We start from the raw sequence: 19,999 nt of genomic DNA, 5'->3' as shown, positions 1-19,999 counted from the left end.
TTCAAGACAGGGATGTTAAATTTCTGGATGCTAATTACATCAAGGGTATGGGAATAATAGGGAAAAATGAGGTGGAGGTAGGGATCAGCCAAGATTTGTTTGAATGATGGAGCAGGCTCGATGGGCTAAATGGCCTACTCCAATGCTGTTAGAACACCTCTATCGAGTCTCAATCATCTTTTCTCTGAGAAGAACAGTCCCAACTTCTGCAATTTAGCTACTTAACTGAAGCTCCTCATCCCTGGAACTATTCCTGTGAATCTTTTCTTCACCCAATCTAATTCCTTCACATCCTCCTGAAGTGTGGTGCCCAGAATTGGACACAATACCCCAGCTGAGGGCAAGCCAGTGTTTTATAAAAGTTTAACATAACTTCCTTGTCTTTGTACTCTATGCCTCTATTTATAAAGTCTGCTTATATGCTTTATTGTCCACTCCCCCAACCTGTCCCACCCCTCAATGATTTATGCACATATACACAGTTATCTTGATTCCAAGCCAGTTGGTGAAGTATGGAACTAGACATTAATACTTTTCTTTAAAGTTGGTTTATTCACAGAGTGCAGCATTGCATTATGTCCATTTCCTACCTACTAACTGTGTAGGAAAGCTGTGTCCCTGCAGTCTCTCTTTATAAGTACTCTAAGTACTTAATTAAACAATGCCCTTTACCTGCATATCCTAACAAGATAATTAACACACCATCAACATACATACTCTGCTCCTGCACTCCCTTTAAAATTGTACCCGTTATTTTATTTTGGCTCTTTGCGTTCTTCATACCAAAATGACTCACCTCACATTTCTCGCATTTAACTTCATGTGCCACTTATCCTCCCATTGGACCAAGGTTGGGATATAAATATTCCAGGATACCCAATGGGCAGAATTTTCCCATCACACCCTCCACGGGAATTGTAGTGGGCGGGGGCAGACTATAACAAAGGTCCATTGACCTCAGGTGGGAATTTCTGGCCTTGGGGTGAGCGCGGCTGGAAAATCCCACCCAATATTTTAGAAAGTTAGAAATAGTGACTAAGGATGCGGGTTAGCCCCGATAGTAAAGGATGGCCTAAGGACATTAGTGAGAATGGATTCAGACTCAGACGATCATGGTCGTCAGTCTGGATGGAAATCTGGAATAGCAAGAGTCAGGAAACACTGATCACACTAGTTTACAGGGCACCTAACAATAGCTATACTGTTAGAAAGAGCATTAAACAAGAAATTGCTTGTAGCCAAGGGAATGCAAAAATTATGGGTGAACTTTAATCTTCATATAGACTGGAGCAATGTAATTGGCAAGTCATGTAGAAGATGCATTTGTACAATGTTTTCATGACATTTTTCTTGGGGCAATATGTTGTGGAGCTGACTAGCAATAAAGTGATCTTACATCTAGTATTGTGTCATGAAGCAAGGTTTGTTAGTAACATCATCGTAAAAGATCCACTTGGAATTAGTGATCATAATACCACTGAATTCCATGTTAAGTCAGAACATTGAAGACGTTGGGACGTCCTGTTGAAGTTGTACAAGACATTGGTAAGGCCACACTTGGAATACTGTGTGCAATTCTGGTCACCCTATTATAGAAAGGATATTATTAAACTAGAAAGAGTGCAGAAAAGATTTACTAGGATGCTACCAGGACTTGATGGATTGAGTTATAAGGAGAGGCTGAATAGACTGGGACTTTTTTCTCTGGAGTGTAGGAGGCTGAGGGGTGACCTCATAGAGGTCTATAAAATAATGAGGGGCATAGACAAGGTAGATAGTCATTATCTTTTCCTAAAAGTAGGGGAGTCTAAAACTAGAGGGCATAGGTTTAAGGTGAGAGGGGAGAGATACAAAAGTGTCCATAGGGGCAATTTTTTCACACAGAGGGTGGTGAGTGTCTGGAACAAGCTGCCAGAGGTAGTAGTAGAGGCGGGTACAATTTTATCTTTTAAAAAGCATTTAGATAGTTACATGGGTACGATGGGTACAGAGGGATATGGGCCAAATGCAGGCAATTGGGATTAGCTTAGGGATTTAAAAAAGAAAGAAGGGCAGCATGGACAAGTTGGGCCGAAGGGCCTGTTTCCATTCTGTAAACCTCTATGACTCTATGACTCTAAGTTTGACAATGACATACTCTAATCACAAAGAAGAACCTAAACTTCTACCAAACCAATTACAGAGGTATGAGGGGAGAACTGGCTAATTGGGTAAATAGACTAAAAAGTATGATGGCAAATGAGCAGTGGGAAACATTTAAAGAAACAATTCAAAATGTTCAACAAAAATACATTAACCCGTCCAATGTGGTTGACTCTCAACTGCCCTTGGGCAAATAGGGATGGGCAATAAAGACTGGCCAGCCAATGATGCCCATGTCCCACAAATGAATTAAAAAAACATTTAATTGAAAAGCTCAGCGAGAAAGACCCATCCGTGGCCCACAGGATGTTAAGGATATTATTAAATTAAAAGAAGAGGTTTACAATGTTGCAGAAAATAAGAGCAAGTCTGAGGATTGAGAATGTTTTAGAAACAAGTAAAAAGGGAAAAAATAGAACATGAGACTAAACTAGCCAGCAATATCAAAACAGATGGTAAGAGCTTTTATAAACACATAAAAAAGGAGAAGACCCTTCGAATCAGTGAGAGGAGAAATGATCTTTGAGAATGAGGATGTAGCAGAGACATTGAACAATTATTTAGTACCTGGTTTCACAGAGAAGACACAAGTTACACACCAGAAATTGAAGGTAATTTAGGGGCTAAAAAGAATGAGAAAATTAGTGAAATTGATATTCGCAGAGGAAAAAGGGACTAAAATCTGACCAATCTCTGGGATAGTATGAAAGCATAGTATGATTAGAACAAGTCAACATAATTTTACTAAAAGGGAAATTCTGTAGTGATGGGTAGTGATGGGCAATAAATGCTGACCTAGCCAGCAATGTGCACATCCCATAAACGAGTGTTTAAAAAATTATTACATTATTTGAAGATGTAACTAGTTGGATGGATAAAGGGGAACCAGTGGATGTATTACACCTGGATTTCCAAAAGGCACTTGATAAGGTACCACACAAGAGGCTAATAGGCTAGATAAGGGCTCATGGATTGGGGGGGGGGGAGGGTAATATATTAGCATCGGTAGAGGATTGGCTAATGAACAGGAAGGAGGGAGTGGGCATAGGTGGCACATCTTCAAGTTGGCATACTTTGGATAGTGGGCTGCCTCAAGGAACAATCTGGTGCCTCAGCTATTTACAATCAATATTAATGACTTAGATGAAGTGACAGAGAGTAACATATCAAAGTTTGCTGACGATACCAAGCTAGGTTGGAATGTAAGCTGTGGGAAGGACACAGGGAGGCTGCAAAAAGATGTAGACAGGTTAAGTGAGTGGGCAACAAGATGGCAGATGAAATATAATGTGGGGAAGTGTGAAGTTATTCACTTTTGTCATTAGAATAGAAAAACAGAATATTTTTTAAAAGGTGAGAAACCCACAGATGTTGATACTCAGGGAGATTTGTGTGTGCTTGTACAAGGAACGCAGAAAGTCAGCATGCAGGTGCAGCAAGTAATTAAGAATGCAAATTACATGCTAGCCTTTATTGCGAGGGGATTGGAGTACAGGAATAAAGAAGTCTTGCTACATTTGTGCAGGGTTTTGGTGAGACCACATCTGGAACACTGTGTGCAGTTTTTGATTTCCATATTTAAGAAAGGATATACTTGTATTGGAGACAATACAAGGAGGATTCACAAAGTTAGTCCCTGGGCTGAAAGAGTTGTCCTGTGATGAGAGACTGAGTAAATTATGTCCAATTCTGTGCGGTGGCACAATGTTGAATAACCAAAGAATATAATTTAAGATGATTGGCAAAGGAATGAGTGATGATATGAAGAAGGGTTTTTTATGTAACATGCTGCAATTTGGAATGCGCTGCCTGAAAGGGTGATGGAAGCAGATTCAATAATAACTTTCAAAAGGACATTGAACTACTTGAAGGGGTAATATTTGAAGAGCTGGGGGGCGTGCAAATTAAAGGAGTGGAAAAAATTGAATGACAACGGGCTGAATGGCTTGTGCTTCAAGGTGCTATGGCACCTACGTTCATTCAGTTTGTGAGCCATTACAGAAGTAACCATTCTCTAAGATGTAGTTGCCAGGCTGTCCTGTGGCGCATTGTAGAAGGCTGAATAATCTGGCCTCATGTGCTCCCTAGAACTGAATTGGGGATGAAGACCACTGGACCTGAATCACTTTGTCAACTTTTTCTGAAACTAGCTTGCCTCCCATCATGTCGTTAATCATGAGTTAGAAGCAAACAGTTTTATAGAAATACAGTGTTATTAACAAAGTGTGATTGAAAGTGTGTGAGAGAAAGGATGACAGGAAGTAATTGCAATAGGAAATGTGCGCAGTATGCAAGACTTTTAAGATACATATTTCTATTTTGGAATAATAATAACAGCATAAGGTTTAATTTCCTCTTCTAGCATGCTGGTTAACCTCCTTATTTTGTGTTATTTTAGTATAGTTACCTGTTTTATTTTAACTTGTTCAATGATGAAATTTTATGTGAATGAGTGGAACACCTGTGGAATTTAAATTCCTACAAAGGTCTTTTGTTACAGAAGTGCTTGAATGATATGTTTGGATGTTTCTAATCTGTGTATTCAGTTATAATATGTTTTACTTGCTTCTTGTATTCTTACTGGAAAGGGTTTAGGATGATGTGTGTACAGAAGTTTTGCATTGTTTTCCATAGGTCACTTTCACCTCAATGATGCAGCTACAAGTTCCCGTTAACTAACATATGGTTAATATGTGCAGCCGTTAACAAAATTGCTCTGACGGAAGAAACCTGGATTTCTACTGCTTTAATTTGATATTATTATCCATGAGTATGTTTAAAATAAAACTAATTTAGAATTTTTAAAGCTCTTATTAAAGGTCATTTGCTATTTTAAGAAATAAGAAATTACATATTTTATACATTCAAAAGTATTGACTTGTTTTGTATTGTACGAGAACATTAACTATCCACCACCTCAAATATCCATTCTACAAATGCAGCCAGACTGTACACAGATGATTGGCCATTTCAAAGCAATGTTGAAGGTCACACAACCTCTGATCTATTTAGACCCAAGAGTTGTAATCTCCTCCTTTTGCAGGGTTGATTGCTATTTTGCAGAGGTTGCTTTGAACTGTTCTATTTTTACATTTGTCTGCTGCTGTCAACGTTTCAGCAGCATGAATGTTCCCTGGCCGGAGGATGTGCGCAACAGTTGAAGATTAACAACAGAGTTCAACAGAATTATTTTAAATATTTGAGTGCACATTACTCTGTGGGCAATTGTTTTTACTGAGAATCAAACTGCAGGCACATTGCAATGAGTAATAGTATTGAGCATTGCTGGTAAAATTATTTACAGTGAGGTTTGAGGGTAAACTAAGATAAAGGTGAATTTTCTCTGCTAAACACTGCAGATGGTTTGTATTGTTAGCTTTCACATGCTTTACGAAAGTATCCTTTCAGAATAAAGGGTAAATTACCCAACTCCCTTTCTAGGTTCCAAATGGTGCTTTTTTAAAATTTGCGTTCTTTGAAGTACGACAAATTCTGTTTGACTGCAATGACAGAATTGATCATGTTTGTGGGATTAAATCCCTCAGATGAATACAATTTGAGTTAATTTAAGATCTAAGGGTTCGATTTTAAGTGCTGTTGCTTCACCGAAGCATCTAGGATGTCTAATTAAGATGGGAAAAGCGCGACTAGATTTTAGAGTACATTGTTTGATCAGCTCCACTGATTATACATGCACAGAATACGTAAAGGGCTCTGAAAAATTGAATGAGCAAATGTTCAGTAAGTTTCACACCAGTTTGAGCCCAAAAATAAAGGCTGACAACTCAGCGTCAGGTACTGAGGAATTGCTGAACTGTTGGGAGGGCTGGCTGGAATTCTCCAATCTCGTTCATGCCCCGCTGCTGCTGCCACTGAAAATGGACAATTTGACACTCAGCCAAAACCCCATTCGCTGCAGCGGGACTGGAGAATCCCAGCTGCGGGCGAGGTTGGAGAATTCCGGCTGCTGTCTTTCCAACTAAATGTTAAACCGAGGATCGGTTCCTTCCAAAGGGATGCAAAAGATACAATGGCACTGATTTTACTTGCACGCCCGCCCTGGTTTTGGGGCGGGTGAGGCTTGCAGAACAGCATTCTCTGTTGGCCTTGGGCGCGATTTTATGAGCTTCGGGCAGGTGTGCTGATAAAACTCCAGCCAATGAAATGATTTTGAAGTAGAGCGGGAGTTACCCTTGCTGTCCTGGGCAACATTTATTCCTCAGCCAACATCATTTAAATCAGATCATTTAGTCATTGTCACATTGCTGTTTGTGGGAGCTTGCTGTGCACAAATTGGCTGCTGTGTTTCCTATATTTTCACAATAGCAACGACACTTCATTGGCTGTAGAGAGCTTTGAGATGTCCTGTGGTTGTGAGAGCGCTATAGAAATACATTTCTTTTTTCCAATTCCTTCTGTCTGTGATGTCTCTGGCAAATTTCATTCTGTGTATTAAGCAATAGATGTACCATTACCGTTACTTTTTAAGGTTCAGTATTTGCAAAATATCCGATGCATACTAAACACAATTTCCTACCTGTCAGGCTGGGACTGTCCTTGCATTGAAATGTGATTGAATGCTGGACTGCAGCAATGTTTACCAACTGTTGGTAGCAACAAGTTTTTTCAATACTCCTGACGTTGTTATTGATGATGTGCACTTTTGGGGACAATTTTGATTTGTTTATTACAATAAGGTTGATTTTAATATCTGTAAATCAATGTTCTGTTAAATCATTGGAAAATTAAGTGCTGGAAACCCAACAGAACAAGGGAAAATAACTCAACCCAGTTTGTCATAAATCTGGGGGCACTTTGTGGCTATATAGCTAGTTCCTAATTCCATGAGGTTGTTTTTAGAAATTGCTTTTCAACCTGCCTGGAAATATCATGCCTGTTTCAGCTCTTAAAGTGTTTGACAGTTTCAAGGGAAGAGTAAGTGGTGATGAAGATTTCTCGATGAGGAATACTCTGCATGAGAAGCTGGAGATTAGGTTGAAAGGTCTTTCAGAATTCCATCTGCTATCCAACAATGTAGAATCAGCTATGAGCATGTGTTAGATCCACATGCACAATTGAAACTAAGAGGTACCAAGAGTAGCCTGGATTTGGACCAACTAGAAAAATGGGCTGAAAAATGGCAAATGGAATTTAACGCAGACAAGTGTGAGATATTGCACTTTGGAAGGACAAACCAAAGTAGAACGTACAGGGTAAATGGTAGGACTCTGAAGAGTGCAGTTGAACAGAGGGATCTGGGAATACAGGTACAGAATTCCCTAAAAGTGACGTCACAGGTGGATAGGGTCGTAAAGAGTGCCTTTGGTACATTGGCCTTTATAAATCGGAGTATCGAGTATAAAAGTTGGAGTGTTATGGTAAGGTTATATAAGGCATTGGTGAGGCCGAATTTAGAGTATTGTGTACAGTTTTGGTCACCTAGTTACAGGAAGGATGTAAATAAGGTTGAAAGAGCGCAGAGAAGGTTCACAAGGATGTTGCCGGGACTTGAGAAGCTGAGTTACAGAGAGAGATTGAATAGGTTGGGACTTTATTCCCTGGAGCGTAGAAGATTGAGGGGAGATTTGATAGAGGTGTATAAGATTTTGATGGGTATAGATAGAGTGAATGCAAGCAGGCTTTTTCCACTGAGGCTAGGGGAGAAAAATACCAGAGGGCATGGGTTAAGGGTGAAAGGAGAACAGTTTAAAGGGAATATTAGGGGGGGCTTCTTCATGCAGAGAGTGGTGGGAGTGTGGAATGAGCTGCCAGATGAAGTGGTAAATGCGGGGTCACTTTTAGCATTTAAGAAAAACTTGGACGGGTTCATGGATGAGAGGGGTGTGGAGGGATATGGTCCAAGTGCAGGTCAGTGGGACTAGGCATAAAATGGTTCGGCACAGACAAGAAGGGCCAAAAGACCTGTTTCTGAGCTGTAATTTTCTATGGTTTCTATGGTTTGTACTGGGCCTTTAGAAGGCTCTAAACATCAGAGGTATATGATCCTAGGTGATTATTTCATGGGATCGAAACACACGAGTGTCAGGATCAGTTCAGCAGTCCTTTATCATTCCATGTTTGCTTGTTTTGTCATTTGTTTCGATTGGCTCTGATTGAGGTCTCAAATGTAAAAGGACATCATGTGCTGTGAAGTCTCCTGTGATAACTCCCTTACGCTGTTACTCGCATCAGCACGTTCATCTTAATTGAGAGCTATACTGTACATTTTATTACTGTTGAAGTAGTAATGCTCACGTGAAAAGCCGATTGTGTTTCAATGAGAAATGATCGATTGTGACAACTTTATTACATGTTACACGCACATATCAAAAAGCTTCACTTTCTATCTGAAATCAATGTATGTCATTAAACAGCCTCATCAGAGAAATGGCAGCACTCACTTACATATGTCTTTTAAAAATGAACCTTGTTATTCAGTAATTTCCATAATTGTGGAGGCTTTGAGACTCATTCTGCTAATACAATACAACCAACTCACTTTAATCTTCAGTAAAATTATAATGAGTAGACTAATAGTGCATTCTTTCATTTTCACATTTGTTTGCTGCCTGTATCAAATGCTTAAAATACTTTTTAGAATAATTAATTGACAAAATTATAAAGCATAATGATTATTTATTAAAATTTCCATGATTTACTTCATTCTGGCTAAATTTTAATTAGCTACATTTTTCTTTAATCTTTGAAGTATTCAATAGCTCCTCCTAAAATAATGGGGCTAATAATTAAATTTGCAAATCAAAAAAATCTGAAATGACTATGGTTTCAGATACTTGAATTAGTGGACAATGATGTGATGATTTGTGTTGAAGTCTAACAGATTGGGATGATTCATATTTCTACTTCTTTCTGCCCTGTTCCTTTTTGAGTTGATTTGGGTGGAAGCTGTAATGTCTTCTTGTAAAGTGGAGATAAAATCAAAAATGAAGAGTGTGTTGCCGCAGAACCGTTACATGCGACCCAGTTGGGACTGAGAAACATTCAACATTGGAAGGTAAATAACCTCCGCAAAAAAAACTGGAACTGTGGTTGAATCAACGTAAAACGTAAAAGATTGTAGAAACTTCAAAGGAAGCTTGCTTTTTCTACAACTGAGGAAGCTCAGGAAGAACAATAGGGTGTGTGACTGCTCTGTTCAACCAATCCACTGCTGGGATCAACTTGATAGAAAAGTACATGGGATCTGCAGAGTCGTAAATAAATCAAACATTTGTAAAAGTAAAATAGTGCGGATGCTGGAGATCTGAAATAAAAACAGAAAATGCTGGAAAAACTTGGCAGGTCTGGCAGTGCCTGTGGAGAGAGAAACAGAGTTAATCTTTCAAGCTAAATTAAAAAGCAGAACGAAAAAGGTAATAATCTCTGGATTACTACCTGAGCCACGAGCGAATTGGCGCAGGGTCAATAAGATTAAGGAGGTAAATGCGTGGCTCAAAGGTTGGTGTGGCTGGAATGGGTTTGAATTCATGGGACATTGGCACCAATATTGGGGAAGAGGGGACCTGTTCCGATGGGACGTCTTCATCTGAATCATGCTGGGACCAAATTGTATAACTAGGGCTGTAGATAGGGCTTTAAACTAAATAGTGGGAGGAAGGGTTCAGTTGTATGGAAAATCAGAAAATCAAGGTTAAAGAAGAGGGTAGAAGTGCAGGTTAATGGAGCTGAGGGCTCAGGAGAGGTTAGTAAAGTTTCAAGTCCACGAAATAGAAGAGAGAACATAAGAACATAAGAAATAGGAGCAGGAGTAGGCCACCTAGCTCCTCGAGCCTGCCCTGCCATTCAATAAGATCATGGCTGATCCGAAGTGGATCAGTTCCACTTACCCGCCTGATCCCTATAACCCCTAATTCCCTTACCGATCAGGAATCCATCTATCCGTGATTTAAACATATTCAACGAGGTAGCCTCCACCACTTCAGTGGGCAGAGAATTCCAGAGATTCACCACCCTCTGAGAGAAGAAGTTCCTCCTCAACTCTGTCCTAAACCGACCCCCCTTTATTTTGAGGCTGTGCCCTCTAGTTCTAGTTTCCTTTTTAAGTGGAAAGAATCTCTCCACCTCTACCCTATCCAGCCCCTTCATTATCTTATAGGTCTCTGTAAGATCCCCCCTCAGCCTTCTAAATTCCAACGAATACAAGAGAGTACAGAAGGTGGCAGGAATCTAACCTCAGGCAGAGCAAAAAAGATGACAAGTATGAGAAGGGAGGTGGTCAATGCAGGACTGAGGGTGTTGGACCTAAATACGCGCAGTATACGGAACAAGGTAAATGAGCTTGTTGCGCACATTGAAATTGGCCGGTACGATGTTGTGGGCATCACAGAGACGTGGCTGCAAGGGGATCAGGGCTGGGATCTAAATACCCAAGGATATGTGTCCTATCGAAAGGACAGGCAGATGGGCAAAGGGGGCCGGGTTGCATTGTTAGTAAGGAATGAAGTTAACTCAATAGCAAGAAGCGATAATAGATCAGAAGGCATAGAATCTCTGTGAGTAGAGTTGAGGAATCGCAAAGATAAAAAGACCCTAATGGGAGTTATGTACAGACCCCCGAGCAGTAGTCAGGATGTGGGGCAGAAAATAAATCAGGAGATAGAAAAGGCAATAATACAATAATCATGGGGGACTTCAATATGCAGGTGGACTGGGAAAATCAGGTGGTAGTGGATCCCAAGAAAAGGAATTTGTGGAATGTCTAAGAGATAGTTTTTTGGAGTAGCTTGTGACAGAGCCTACTAGGAAACAGGCAATTCTGGATTTGGTGATGTGTAATGAGGCAGACTTGATCAGGGAGCTTAAGGTGAAGGAACCCTTAGGGAGCAGTGACCACAATATGATAGAATTTACCCTGCAGTTTGAGAGGGAGAAGCTGGAATCAGATGTAACGGTATTACAATTAAATAAAGGTATCTACAAAGACATGAGGGAGGAGCTGGCCAGAGTTGATTGGAAAGGGAGCCTAGCAGGGAAGACAGTGGAACAGCAATGGCAGGAGTTTGAGAGAGTTATTCAGGAGGCACAAGAGAAATTCATCCCAAGGAGGAGGAAACATGCCAAGGGGAGGACGAGGCATCCATGGCTGACGAGGGAAGTCAAGGACAGCATAAAAGAAAAAGAAAAAGCTGACAAAGTGGCGAGGATTAGTGGGAAGCCAGAGGATTGGGAAGCCTCCAAAAGCGAGCAGAGGACAACTAAAAAAGCAATAATGGGGGGAGAAGATGAAACACGCGTGTAAGCCAGCTAGTAAAATAAAGGAGATAGGAAGAGTTTTTCTCAATATATAAAAGGTAAGAGAGAGGCAAAAATAGACATTGGACCACTGGAAAATGAGGCCGGAGAAGTAATAATAGGAAACAAAGCAATGGCAGAGGAACTGAATAGTTACTTTGCATCAGTCTTCACGTGGAAGACACCAGTGGGATGCCAGAGCTCCAGGAGAGCCAGGGGGCACATGTGAGTGTAATGGCCATCACTAAGGAGAAGGTTCTGGGGAAACTGAAAGGTCTGAAGGTGGATAAGTCACCTGGACCGGATGGACTACACCCCAGGATTCTAAAAGAGATAGTTGAGGAAATTGTGGAGGCATTGGTGGTGATCTTTCATGAATCACTGGAGGCTGGGAGGGTCCCAGAGGACTGGAAAGTAGCTAATGTAACATTGCTGTTTCAGAAGGGAGGGAGGCAGCAGACAGGAAATTATAGGCAGGTTAGCCTGCCTTCGATCATTGGCAAGATTTTAGAGTCCATTATTAAAGATGAGATCGCAGAGTACTTGGAAATGCATGATAAAGTAGGACTGAGTCAGCACAACTTCGTCAAGGGGAGATCATGTCTGACACATCTGTTAGAGTGCTTTGAGGAGGTAAAAGGAAGTTAAATAAAGGAGAACCAGTGGATGTGATTTATTTAGATTTCCAGGAGGCCTTTGACAAGGTGCCACATATGAGACTGTTAAATAAGTTAAGAGCCCATGGTGTTTAGGGTAAGATCCTGGCATGGATAGAGGATTGGTTGACTGGCAGAATGTAGAGAGTGGGGATAAAAGGGTCCTTTTCAGAATGACAGCCGGTGACTAGTGGTGTGCCTCAGGGGTCGGTGCTGGGACCATAACGTTTCACAATATGCATTTACGATTTGGAAGAAGGAGCTGAAGGCACTGTTGCTAAGTGTGCAGATGATACAAAGATATGTAGAGGGACAGGTAGTATTGAGGAAGCAGGGGGGCTGCAGAAGGACTTGGACAGGTTAGGAGAGTGGACAAAAAAGAGGCAGATGGAATATAATGTGGAAAAGTGTGAGGTTATGCACTTTGGAAGGAGGCATGAAGACATAGACTATTTTCTAAATGGGGAAATGCTTAGGAAATCAGAAACACAAAGGGACTTGGGAGTCCTTGTTCAAGATACTCTTAAGGTTAACGTGCAGGTTCAGTTGGCAGTTAGGAAGGCAAATACAATGTTAGCATTCATGCCAAGAGGACTAGAATACAAGAGCAGGGATGTATTTCTGAGGCTGTATAAGGCTCTGGTCAGACCCCATTTGGAGTATTGTGAGCAGTTTTGGGCCCCATTTCTAAGGAAGGATGTGCTGGCCTTGGAAAGGGTCCAGAGGAGGTGCACAAGAATGATCCTTGGAATGAAGAGCTTGTCGAATGACGAATGGATGAGGACTCTGGGTCTGTACTCATTGGAGTTTAGAAGGATGAGGGGCGATCTTATTGAAACTTACAGGATACTGTGAGGCCTGGATAGAGTGGACATGGAGAGGATGTTTCCACTAGTAGGAAAAACTAGAACCAGAGGGCACAACCTCAGGCTGAAGGGACGATCCTTTAAAACCGAGATGAGGAGGAATTTCTTCAGCCAGAGAGTGGTGAATCTGTGGAACTCTTTGCCGCAGAAGGCCGTAGAGGCCAGGTCATTGTGTCTTTAAGACAGAGATAGATAGGTTCTTGATTAATAAGGGGATCAGGGGTTATGGGGAAAAGGCAGGAGAATGGGGATGAGAAAAATATCAGCCATGATCGAATGGCGGAGCAGACTCGACGGGCTGAGTGGCCTAATTCTGCTCCTATATCTTATGGTCTTATGGTCTAAGTTCGCTATCACTCTTGTTTTGAAATTGAACCGAAAAGAAACATTGGGTGGGATTTCCCAACCATCCCCATGGCATGTTGTTCAGCAGCAGGGCAGCTCGCCATTGAACGTCAGTGGGCAGGATCTTCTAGTTACGCTGAAATCGACAGCGTTTTGCATTGCTCGCCCATCCCACCATGGGGAACCTGCCGTGGGAGGGGTGGGGGAGAGTTACAATCAGTGGGACTGGAAGAGCCTGCTGGTGGGAAAGACCTCCCCATAATGTCTCCTAACTGATCAGTGATGATAGATATATTCATCCAAATTACCATTTGGCAGTCCTAGAAAGAAAATGAAGATTAAATAACGAAAAGCAGAATGCAAGGTCTCTTTAATTTTGCAATAATAGTTTCTTGGGATAATTTCAAGGTTGAAAACAGTTGACAAGTGAAGGTTATGCTGGCAGTATAATCCTGAATGCTCGTATGAAAAAGAAGTTTGGCCAAAATTCCCCACATTTTTCTTCTCATTGTTCATCAAACCACAGCAGTCCTGAGGCAGTGAGCTGCCCTGAAGTGTCCTCTGGTTTCAGACCCACTTGGTCTCTCAGAAGCATGGAAGCGTGTCGCAGTGATACAGCGACCATACCGTGTGCCTGTTACATAATGAAAGAATACACGAGTTATTTTTGATGTATTAAGAAAATGCAGCAATTGTAAAGTTACACAAATAATAATGAGATCAATGATCAATTTCTCTGCTTCGGGGAGTGTATTGATTGAGGGAGTAATACAGGTTATGTTTTGGAGAACTAACTTTTTCTTTGACTCATTCCTTGAGTCATGAATGTAGACACTGGAGTAGGCAGGTCAGACTTTACTATCTTAGTTCTGATAATATATCATACCATAACAATCAGCTCCTGAAGTGGTGCTTCAACCCAATTCTATTCCTTTTCACCTTCAACCTTCAAGCTTGGTAAGTTTGGACCTGATGTCATAGTTATTAATATTTTGAATGACCTTCCAGTAATGGAGGCAGAAGCTCATTCCTCAACCTTTCCATCAATGATTGGAAGTTGTGAAGTTGGATCATTGACAGTTCTCAAAGTTATTTGTTTCTGGGGATGAAAACTACATTTGCTGGTGATTGTTTTAAGTTAAGTATGTGAACTATTTTGCTGCATGATATAAGTGAGCTATAACCCTCTGGTGCTTAGAGCTCATGTTAGTGAATTCTGAAAAAAATGGTCTTAAGTATTTTGAAATTATTGATTTTATTGGACTCAGAGAACAGAGGCCTGTGAAAATTAAATGAAATATTTCTACCTAAACTGTTTACCTATTCTTTCTTTAGATAATCTTACTCCTGAATAATTCTAATTTATAACCTTTCACCAGGTGAGACTCGCACCATTTCCAGTTTGTACCTCAAAGCTAAAAGGATGTATTGTTTGTCCAGTGGGATTGTCGTTAATATTACATTTCAGTTCATCAATAAACCTCAAATTACCCAGGGAAGCTGTTTTTTGCAAGAAGTCTGATTGTAAAGCATTGTGAAGAATCAAGGTGGAAACTCTCAGTGCAGTGAGATACTTGAATCAGTGAATTTGGGTGCAAATGTTTTGGTGGTCCAATACTCATGTCACAGTATCCTTCAAATAGTACACTCTTTTAAAGAAAGAATTTTCTTAGTAACACCCATTTTAAAATACTGTAAAGGGGATTTTAAATTCTTTGGCTTAGTTTAATTTTTCTGAAAAGGCTGCTTGTCTAAACAGATGTTAATCTCATTTGTATCTTGTCAACCGTAGTTAACAATAAAAACATACGGAATAGGAGCTTGAGTAGACCATACTGCTCCTTCAGCCTACTCGACCATTTAATAAGGTCATGGCTGACCTCAGGTCTGCTTCCCTGCACTATCCCCATATCCTTAATTCCCTTAATCCCCAAAAATCAGTAATCCTCAATTACTGAGAATGACAGCTCTCTGGGCTGGAGAATTCCAAAGATTCGTAACCCTGAGTAAAGACATTTATCATCACCTCAGTCCAAAATGGCCGCCCCCTAGTCCTGAGAACTTTTGGGGGAATTTTCCCATCCCGCCTGTGGCGGGGGCGGACTATGCAAAGGTCCATTGACCTTGGGCGGGATTTTCCGGTTTTCGGGTGAGCGTGGCTGGAAAATCCCGCCCTCTGTCTCTACACGTTCCATGATGTGGAGATGCCGGCGTTGGACTGGGGTAAACACAGTAAGAAGTTTAACAACACCAGGTTAAAGTCCAACAGGTTTAAACCTGTTGGACTTTAACCTGGTGTTGTTAAACTTCCTACACGTTCCAGTCAGAGGAAAGAGGATCTCAGCATCTATGAACACAATCAAACAGAGCTACTGAAAGAATTGATGCCATACAATCACTGTCTATTTGGGCTGATTTCCTCTGTTTTTAAGATAAGCAGAGCACATGTGAGCTTTATAATACAGGAATTCCCCATTGTGAGTGTGACTGGGGGAGTGCGAATGATAAATCGGAGTTTGTACTGGTGTAAAGATTCAGTTTTCACAGAATTGCAACTGCCCCTGACTCATTGATCCGACCACAACTGTTAAAAAAACAAATGTTTACAATTTCATCACTGAATACTGAAAACAGGTAAAGCACCTCTTTGTGACACATGATGATGTGATGTTCACCTTTCAGAGATATGCCCTGTTCCTAATTTATTCAATAAAGGGGTAGACTAACAGGTAAGTAAGAAGGTCCCAGCTCATGGCTGTGATAGATGAGCCCACTGATCTCACTGTCAGAGTCTGTGCCTTCAGCAGGACATGTCCCCACGAGCGCCCATGCTTTTTTAAAATTCATTCGTGGGACATGGGTGTCACTGGTTGGCCAGCATTTATTGCCCATCTCTAGTTGCCCTTAAAAGGCAGTTGAGAGTCAACCACATTGCTGTGGCTCTGGAGTCACATGTAGGCCAGACTGGGTAAGGACATCAGATTTACTTCCTTAAAGGACATTAGTGTCGGTTTTTCCGACAATCGACAATGGTTTCATGGTCATCGGTAGATTCTCAATTCCAGATATTTTTAATTGAATTCAAATTCCACCATCTGCCGTGATGGGATTGGAACCCAGGTCCCAGAGCATTGATAATGCCACTAGGCCATCGCCTCCCTGACAATGCAATAATAGGCTGCAGTGTTCTCCTGTTTCTTTCTGGGGAAATCCGGTTTCTACAGGTCATGATATCATGGGTAACACCTAATAGTTCAATTGGTATCACCCAAGAGGCGATTCTTCATTTGTGAGTTTAGGGACTGATGGGTACATCACATTTAATAGAAAATTGAATTTAATATTGAGGAATATGGGTTATGATGACATTGAGTTTTGTTCCAGCAATGTTAATGTATCATTCAAATGTGAAATCTTCATGACTCATAATGCTTCGAATATCTTTCGGTTCCTGCAGTGAGAGTGGTCTGCCTTTCCATTTACATAGGATTACATTGAGGTGTAGTGATCATGTCACTGGACAGTAACCCAGAGCCCTAGGCTAATGCTCTGGGGACACAGATTCAAACCCCACCATGACAGCTGGTGGAATTTAAATTCAATTCATAAAAATCTGGAACTGAAAGCTAGTCTCAGTAATGGTGACCACAAAACCATTGCTGATTGTTGTAAAAATCCATCACTAATGCCCTTCAGAGAAAATCTGCTGTTCTTACCAACATGTGACTCCAGACCCACAGCAATGGTGTTGACTCTAAAATGCCCTCTGAAATGGCCCAGCAAGTCACTCAGTTGTACCAAATTGCTATGAATTCTAAAAGGAATGAAATCAGACAGACCACCCGGCATTGAAAATGGCAACAGCAAGCCCAGTGCTGTTGACTCTGCAAAGCCCTCCTTACTAACATCTGGGGGCTTGTGCCAAAATTGGAAGAGCTGTGTCACAGACCAGTCAAGCAACAGCCTGACATAGTCATAATCATGGAATCATACCTTACAGATAATGTCCCAGAGACCACCATCACCATTCCTGGGTATGCGATGTCCCACCGGCACGACAGACCCAGCAGAAGTGGCAACACAGTAGAGGCAAGTAACATTCGTGTCACACGAGTGCCAGGTAATGACCATCTTTAACAAGAGAGGATCAAACCGTCATCCCTTGACATTCAATTACATTATCATTGCTGACTCCCTAATTATCAACAACCTGAGGGTTACCATTGACCAGAAACTGAACTGGACTAGCCATATAAATACTGTGGCTATCAGAGCAGGTCAGAGGCTAAGAATCCTATGGAGAGTAACTCATTCGCTGACTCTCGCAAAGCCTGTCCACTATCTACAAGGCATGAATCAGGAGTGTGACGGAATATGCTCCAGTTGCCTCGATGAGTGCAGCTCCAACAACACTTAAGAAGCTTGACACCATCCAGGACAAAGCAGTCCTGCTTGATTGCTACACCTTCTGCCACCTTAAACAATCACTCCCTCCACCACCAATGCATAGTGGCAGCAGTGTGCACCATCTACAAGATTCACTACAGCAACTCACCAAGACTTCTACAACAGCACCTTCCAAACCCACAACCTCAGTCACCCAGCAAGACAAGAGCAGCAGATACCTGGGAACACCACCACCTGCAAGTTCCACTCCAAGTCACTCACCATCCTGACTTTGAAATATATCACCGTTCCTTCACTGTCACTGGGTCAAAATCCTGGAACTTACTCCCTGACAGCACAGTGGGTGTACCTCCAGGAAGGCAGCTCACCACCACTTTCTCAAAGCAACTAGGGTTGGACAATAAACCCTGGCCAGGCTGGCAATGCCTGCATACGATGAACACATTACAAGAAATCATAGGATACATAGCACATGACCAGCCATTTGGCCCATATAGCAGTTGCTATTTTTCCATCTCCACTTGTGTCGTTCCTCAGCTGCATCTGTCAGCAGAACCCTCTACTCCCTCTCCCAGACGTGTTTGTCCAACATCCCCTTAGTGCACTGAAACTATCCACTCCAACCACTCCCTGTGGTAGTGAGTCCCTGGACAGGGTGTTTGAAAAGCAGTAAGAAAAACATTGATCTGGGAGCAGAGTAGCAATTTTCATAAACATAAGCAGAGTAAGTCAAGGAAGCACAGGGAGCTGAACAAAGGTTTGGGGCCATTAGAGACAGTGGTGGCAGAAGGGAAATGGAAGAAAAAAGCTCCACTCTGTCCAAATGTGAAATATAGTTGGATTAACAGCACAAATAGAAATTAATGGGTTTGATCCAATAGCCATTTCAGAGACGAGATGTAAATTTAAATTAAAAAACACGAAACACTCATTGTCTTCACACATTAGTTCACCCTTTCCTGTTTGAGTGAATGTCTGTGGCTGTTTACTTCTAGTAAATGAACACTTTTTGGGCCGTAACATGCATCTAGCCCTGTTTACAGGCCAATTTAACCACAATCTACTTTTGTAGATCATAGCTGCAAAACTCCTATTACTTAAACATTGGCTAAACCATGCTCAAAGTGATAAGCAATGAAAAGATATGAAACAGACTCGAAGAAAAGCAGAATATTGTTGATGCTGGAAATCGGAACCCTGCCAGAAATGGCTGGAAGTAGTCAGGAGGTCAGGCAGCATCTGCGGATTAATTGCCCACTGAAGGGTCTGAATTGACAGTGGGGCAGTAGAGCTTTACATTGGCCTTCCTGCCGTAGACTTAATAGAGCCGGAGGTGGGAAGGTGGAACAATCCTGCCTGATTAAATGAACCCCCGCCCCCCCCCCCCCCCGGGTGGCCATCACTCCCCCACACACCAAGAGCATTAAACATTGAAGTAACTGGACTTGATAATGCTTTGTGAGTACCAGTTAGTAATACAATCTAACTGATCTAACTGCATATTGAATACCAGCTTGTCCAGGACTATCGATTGATGGTATCACACTTACTGTTGGTGTACTTAGTTTTACATTCTCTGCCCCAGTTAATTTAACCTGGGTGTTGGTTAGTGTAAATGTCAGAGCTCTACCTTCCATTATTTGTGAAGATCTTTGGCGATAGTAAGTGGTGGTTTGTTGGCTGTTGTCATTGCTGGGATTAGTGATGAATTCCAGGAAATTAAATGGGTAAAACAGATCAATGGCTGATGTGAAAATACATCGCGACAGCAAGAATAATGGAAAATATTACTCACTCCATGGGCTTCTGCAGTCAGTAACTGCATGGGTCAAAGGGGGAGACACTACACCACTGTCTCCCTGTCCACAAGTTCCATTGTCCCAAAGTCAATTCCCCTCAGGATTTTAGGCCGCACATTCTGAACCAGCGCCTAAGCTATTGGAAATTGTGGCACTGAAGATCCGAGAGAACAAATATCCTTTTTCATCAGCATGGTCAGACTGAGGGGTAAAAGCTAACCCTGCCAAGCACACCTAACACACTGAGACAAATGAGAATAAATGTTTCTGACGCCAAAATGCCAGTTTACTGTGTGTTCCAAGTATTCAATATGAAGCCTCTGTCATTGATACTCTAATAACGCGGTTTAACACTGTTACAGAGATGTAGGAGCAGCAGTTCTTTTTCAAATAACATCTGTGAATGGGTGTTTTTTTTCTCAGCAGTTCCACACTGGCCATTGTTATTATGTGACACATTGGTCATGTACAAAATGTATCCTGGTGGATGGGCATGGGAATGAGGAGCCGTTGGGAGTGGCTGGAGGCATGA

This window comes from Mustelus asterias, chromosome 20, assembly GCF_964213995.1.
Source record: "Mustelus asterias chromosome 20, sMusAst1.hap1.1, whole genome shotgun sequence".
Classification (NCBI taxonomy): domain Eukaryota; kingdom Metazoa; phylum Chordata; class Chondrichthyes; order Carcharhiniformes; family Triakidae; genus Mustelus; species Mustelus asterias.
Note: the sequence above shows the minus strand (reverse complement) of the source record.